The sequence below is a fragment of the Tenrec ecaudatus genome, chromosome 4 (genome assembly GCF_050624435.1).
Source record: "Tenrec ecaudatus isolate mTenEca1 chromosome 4, mTenEca1.hap1, whole genome shotgun sequence".
Classification (NCBI taxonomy): domain Eukaryota; kingdom Metazoa; phylum Chordata; class Mammalia; order Afrosoricida; family Tenrecidae; genus Tenrec; species Tenrec ecaudatus.
Window position 1 is genome coordinate 114,738,472 of NC_134533.1, and position 6,962 is coordinate 114,745,433.

Below are 6,962 nucleotides of genomic sequence, written 5' to 3' on the forward strand. Positions count from 1 at the left end.
AGCATTCTAGATTATAACATTTTATCTTCTGTGAACTTTAGGTATGGGGTGCCCTCAGTGGGTATGATATACAGAATGGGCCACCTCACTGAGGATCTTCTGTTGAGGCAGGGCCCCCTCTATCCAGAGAGTCTGTGCGCTTCCTCTTTCGTCTTGCTTGTTGGCTCCCTCAGACATGCCCTCCACTCAGCCCTCCACTAGCTCTTGGCCTGGGTTCACCCAAGTGACTCTTCCCATGAGTGGGCAGTACATGGAGCAGCTTCTGGACCCCAGCAAATTCAATGACAAAGCTGGACCCTCATTAGCCCCCAGCATATGCCCAAGGACACCTGGACAGCGCCACCCAGCTCTACTACAGTCTGCCCTCCAGAATGGAGCCTGGAACCCTGCATTTCTGCTTCAGGTGCTGCCGCTGCCCCTCTCTGAATAATGCACACCGCGCTCCACACTGGACCAAGGACAAGCAGTTGAGAAATTGGGGAATTTTCATTTGATTTCATTACTTTGCTTCTAGACCCAAGCATTTGCTGCTGTCAGGAATTTCAAAAAGGACAAGACAGTACACTCTTCCGAGACAAGCAGGGAAGAGCAGGCATCCCTGGTGGTCAAAGAGACTGCAGTGGGGAGGCTGGGCAGAAAGGGCCTACTCCATAGGGCACAGACATGGAATAAGGGTCTTGGGAGAATGGGCTCCATACATATTGAGGGAGGCTTGAGATCCCAAGTAACCAACCTGTCTGGTTGGATGCCTTCATGGAGGCTGGAGACTCCCACCTCCACGCACAGCAGCCAGTGACTGGGATGAGCAGGAGGGAGGGAGGGCAGAGATGATGACTGGCGTTCTGAGTCAGGTTCCAAAGCAAGCTATTGATGGAGGAAATAGTCCTTAAGGAAGGCAATCCAACTCCAACCAAGAGGAAGGGGTCAAGCCAATGGAACGAGCCCAACTGGAGTTGGACAGCAACGCCAGGATAACTACCCTTAGGACTCCTGTAGGCCCTCTACATGCCTCCCGTGTGGCATGGGAGTTCCTGGCCACTGCATCTCATGCAGTCACCACCCAACTGTCATCAGAGGCTTGTGGGTTGAGATGATATTTAGCAGGTTTCAGTGGAGCGTCCCGACTAAGACAGACTAAGAAGAAAGGTCTGATGAAAATCAGTCCGTGAAAATACAATTCTCATGGGACTAATGCAGGTATGTCTCTCTATCGTGCAGGTGGGTGCCATGAGTCAAGGACCAACTCAAAGGCAGTTAAAATCAGCAGCATGAGGTCCCAGCATGTAGCACACTTGGCCCATGTCCCACAGGGATCAGAGGGAGGGGTGAAATTGGGGTGTCAGTAGTTATTGAAAAATCACATTGAGGAAGGACAGGGATGTACAGCTCATTATTATTGTTGCTGTCAATAAGTGACCTTCTAAATTGACTCACACCACCACACTACACACACCTTTTGGCTGGACTCCCCTCCCTGTCTCTTTCTGCCTGAGTGTGAGAATCCTTGGCGTATCCTAACATGCCCTCCTTCATTGTGAACACCTTCAAAACTCACAGGCATCCAGTCAATTCGAGTAGAAACCTCCATCTTTTCTCCTGCCGAGTAGCTGATGGGTTTGAACCGCTGCCCTTGTGGTTAGCTGCCTTGCACACAACCCACCACTCACCTGCGGCTTCTCTCCACCCATAGTATTCTTCTTCTTTTTGAAATTCCTCCAATAGTGACTAGTGTGCTGCTCTTGATAGGAATACTAATAAAGAGCGTTTTCTCACCTGTTTTCACGCCACGCTGCTCAGAGCTAAAGCATGCTCAGAGTCAACTCTGGGAATGAGGCTGAGATAGTTAAAGTTTATTGTGCCAACCTGGCCGATAAACACATGCGGGGTTAATTGAAGGGCGGAGAGATAAATGGCTCAGTGAGCCTTGCCTTTCGAGTTCTTGGGTCTCTTGCTTTCTGATAGTCAGACCAGCATGCAGCTGCCTTGGACAGCTCCCTGCTTTAGCTGGCAAGGGTCACTTCCTGCAAGACATCCCCAAGAAGAAGCCTCATGAACCTACCCGGATGCAGCCCTGGGCGCTGGAGCAGCCATGTGGAGGCCCCTGCCAGAGCTGAGATGCTTACATGTTCACTGATTTGGCTTTCCTCCTGCAGTCGGCATCATAGTGTGTGTTTTGTGAGCTGGAAGAGCACTTTGTGGATTGGTGTCGGACATATGCGCTAATGTTGGACTTGTGGGCTTGGGCAGCACTGGGTTAGGATGTTTTCTTGATGTGCACTTATCCTTAATATAAAACTCTCTTATACATAGGAGTTTCTGTGGATTTGTTTCTCTAATGAACCCAGACTAACACAGAGGCAAAGGTGAGTAGGTGGGTGAGCCTCTGCCCACCCCTTCAACTAAGGCAGCTCAGGTTGGTCTATCTTTTATCTAAGCAGTTTACATAAGATTTGTCATTTTCAAAAGGATTACTCTATTGATTGGAAAACCACCGCTTAAAAAAAAGGGGTGGGGGGAGTTTAAACTCCATTCTCACAAGAAGCATGTGCGCTGGAGAGGACCAAATGTCGTCTCCCACATTTTTTATACCTGAGGACAGGGAGTCTCAGAGAAAGGGGGAGAATCTAGTGCACTTGCAGCCCTCCTGAGAGGGGCCTGTCTGAAAAGAAGACCTTGGGTGAGCCCTGGGCTACTAACCTGGCAACTGGGCAGTGAACCCACCCAGAGGCACCACAGGCAAAAGGGCTGGCAATCTATTCCCTCAAAGATGACAGCAAGGGCACCCCAGAAACAGACCAACCAAACCTGCGGGAGCAGTTCTGCTCGGACACAGGGCGTCCCATCTCTGAGTGTGGAAATGGACTCTGACAGCTATCTGCTTCGTGGGTTTGTCTTCACCCCCATCTTCATCGCCCACATCGCTCAGAGGCCGAAACTATATTGCAGCTTGCATTTCCTCTGCTCGCTTGCTGAGCAAAGTCTGGACGTGGCACAAGCACAGTTGGTGATCACTGAACCTAGGCCCTGATTGTGGGTTTGCCTGAGACTTTGCTGAAGATACAAAGCCATCATCACCAGGCCCCGTTCCCAGGCGGCACACGGCCACCAATGATTTACAAGACTATACCAGGTACCTGGGCATTTTATGTAATCAAAGGGACACGTTCACGCCCCCTTTCTCTGTTGTTGACATGGTTACAAAGACTTGCTCTTAGCCCAGAGGATGGGGTAATAGACCACATTCACATCGTCACTGTTTTAAAGAGCGGCGGGACCTCCTGGGGAGTAACCTGGATATTGTGGTGCTCCCACTTCCTCCCTCCTTTTCCTTCCTCCGTTCTGGGACTGTGGCATTCCCACCAGGAGGAGAGATTGCTGGCCATACTTTTGGGGGCCCTTCCCTATCCAGTCACACTTGGAGGAAACAGCTTCATCCCTGCCACTGTGCGCCCAGGAGGAGACATGGAGGGGACCCCTTTCAGGCAGAGAGGAAGCTGAAACAGTGGGTTGATTCCCAAAGGCGGGGGTGGGGGACAGCTAAATCGAGGTGAAATTATTTCCAAATGGAATGTTTTCCACTATTATCAGTGTGGTGTCTGCAGTGCTCTAAGAAGATTCCCTCTCAGGGTGCTTCAGGAAAGCTGTAAATAGAAAGAATTGCTTCTAGGGACATAGTCTGGTAGTTCGCATCTCAAGAAAATATATGCTAATGCATGTAGACAATCATTATTGGGGAGACCTATGTACTGACTGTATTATGTCTACGAAGAGCTGATTTCTGATTCTCAGCATTTTGTCAAAGTCTTTGTCATGCATAGGCTGAATCTTGAGTAGAAGAGGCAGGGTCAGCCACAGCTACATGCTGGGTTCCTCCTAGGCCAGGGTTGGAGGTGGGGGGGGGTCGGGGGGTGTCTTGGTTTGCTCAAGAGAAGATGGTGATGAAACTCAAAACAGAAAGCACAAGTTTGTCAAAGAACACCACCCCTCCTCCAAGCCAAACCCATCTGGACTCACTTGCAATTTTGGGACATCGGAGTTGTTTAAGAGCAGGAGCAACCTTTGAAGAGGCAAGTGGGTGCCCACCTGGTTTAGCCAGAGGGTGGTAGCACCTTGTACACAGCCCCAAGGACCAGCCCTTATAGTTCATTGCAGGACATTGTCATGGCTTGCCTGCTTTCCTCTGGCCCAGTCAGCCTCTTCTGCATTTGCTTCTGCTCTGGGAAAGTGGGTTAAACAGCGCTAGGCTTTGCGAGGAACACAGCCAACAAATGAGATATCAAACGCAGCTTTCCATGTAAGAGATCAGACTCTCCGGCGGGCACACACGCCGGCGCTCTGCTGGAGCTCCGTGGCTCTGCAGCCAGCTTCATTTAGGATTCATAAATACTTCTGCGCACTCCCGCACATACAGCCGCCAAAGGAATTTCATTCTGTATCATGTGCATTCAAATTCAACAAAGTGAGAAAATGTGGACATTAAAAGGAAGGAGAAGGACTCAGAGGCTGGAAGGAAGTCTGAATGGCCAGGAGCTGGCAGTCTGATGAAGGGCTTGTCAATCTTCATTTTCTGTTTGGGGCGCATCCCCCAGACTTCACTTTACCTGGAGGTGACACAGCCTATGCAGGCTCTGGTGGGGTTACCTGGTCAATGGCACTTTTAAAAACCTGGAATTGTCTGTTTAATGCCAATTCCTCTTGGGTTGGGTGGGTCCTGCAGTCTTTCCTGTGAAGCTGTGCTGGAGCTGGGGCACTCTGGAGCCACATCTCAGGCCTTTAGATGGGGGTAGCCACCCTGATGCCTTCAGGAATGTGACTGGTGAGCGTGACCATGGGAAACTGGCCGGCAGGTGGAGAGACCTCGGCTTCCCTGTCTACAGGGGCTAGCAGTTATTCAGCTGCAGCTGGATTTTGTCAATGGAGAATTATTGTCAAAGCTCTTAATTTATCCAGAGAAACCAGAAATCCATATTTCAAAAACATATGGAATCTCTTGATTTCCAAGTGATGACAGCTAATTAAAAAACATTAAATACTGTGCCTGTCAAGCAAAACAAGCCCAACATTTTGTACCACGTACCAATTCTACCTGAAACACTCTACTCTACTGAACACCGCCTTCTCTGATGGTATGAAACACCTACGTGATCCGTGCCCCGTAATTTGCCAGGTTTGACTTTTCCCTCAGCTCAGCAAGACTACGTGCATCTCAAGGACAGGAGTATGTCCTCAACTTCCCTCCCTCTTTCCCAGCTGAGAGTAAATGCCCCACCTCGTTGAGTGAATTATAACCCATCCCATTCCACAAAGCAGTCGCAGAGTCCTCCATAAAGGCATGGGATTAGAAAATAAAACCAATTGTTGACAGCATCGATGGAAATACTTGGCTTTGACTTATTTTCTGGGTGCCTCCAAGACATGGTGCTCATGTGAGTTTCCTCAGGAGAACATTCAAATGCTTCCCTTAGACTCCACGCCGAGCCGAGCCCAGAGGCAAGAGGAGGCTTGGCACATTGTGTGTGTGGGGGGGAGGGCTCTCACAGATGATCTGGGGGAGTGAGGGAAGGGTAATGCAACTGAAACAGCCCCAAAGAAAGAGGCCTTTGGACCCATGGACAGAGAAGTGCGTACGACTTGGAGGTTGCGCCCAGAATATTAAATGGTAGTCTTCCCATGGGGCCTCTTTCAGTTATTAACCCCTGAAATATAGGAAAGCTGGTTTAGCAAAAAGTGGAATATGTTGGAAGAAGAGGGATCCACTAACCTTCACACACACACACACACACACACACACACACACACACACTTCATTTGGACACACAGAAAGACCTGCACCAGACACAGTGTCACAAAGCTCTCTGAATTGAATCTCGGCTTTCTCTCTGAGAGTCAGCTCTGTTTCCTCCCTTAGCAGTCAGGTTTCCTCCAGACATTAGGGAACCGAGTTACTCATGACCTTCAGAGCTCACAACCAACAGCTTCCTTTCCCAGAAAGAACCACTTCATACTCCTCTTACCAGGCAGGTAAGAACCCTGGAAGAGAATTCTGAAGGTGTCACCTGGGGCTGAAATGTCTACCTCAATTGCCAATCTCACTTTACCATGCCAGCCAGGTAAAGGGGTGGCCATGGTTAGCCTCGCTTTGGCCGGATATCCACAAGTGGAGTAACCACGTAGCAGCTTTCATTCAAATCACAAGGTTCCTTGTGGGAGAGGACCATTGCCGGAAGCTGGAGATGCTCTTTGTAGAAGCGATGCTTGATGGGAGAGCAAACATCCACTGAGCATTCATCAAGCACTTGGTTACAAGCACCTCTTTTATGTATCATCATCTTTTAATTGTCCCTCACAAAACCCAGTGGAGAAAGTAGGGCATTATTATTGTTCTCATTTTGCTAAGGGGAAAAATGAAGTTCAGAGATCTTTAGCAGCATCTCCAAGTTTAGTGTCAAATGCTAACTCCAGGTTTCAATTTATTGATTTATTTTACCTCAGTACCAATGTTCAATCCCTTATTCAATCCCAGGAGGTGAGTGAGAAGGTTGTAAGTTTTCCGGAAGAAAACGAATGGGATTTCCTGCCATCATGCTTTTTTGAAATACATCAAAACTTTGCCTGGAAGATAGACCTCTAACTTGCTTGCTATTTCCAGCTCCTCGCTGAAGTGTGGTGGACTTCCCTGAGCTGCTTACAGCAATGGCCGGTTCTCTTCCGTTTAGAGACTTGGCCTGTCTGCCCAGGATTGAGATCCAAGAAGTCTTGCTTCTTCGCGAGTACACTCTTGACCGTCTCATTTTTGGTTTCTAAAGGCATGTTTGCCTTGTGGAATGCTTGGAATCTTCTGGTATCACAAGAAGCCCTGTTGTCCATAGAACAGGAGAAAAGGGGAAAAGAGAGAATTCATTTGCAGCTTGGGGTTGTGGAGCGGACCAAGAGGAAGACGACCATTCCCATAGCTCCGGTGG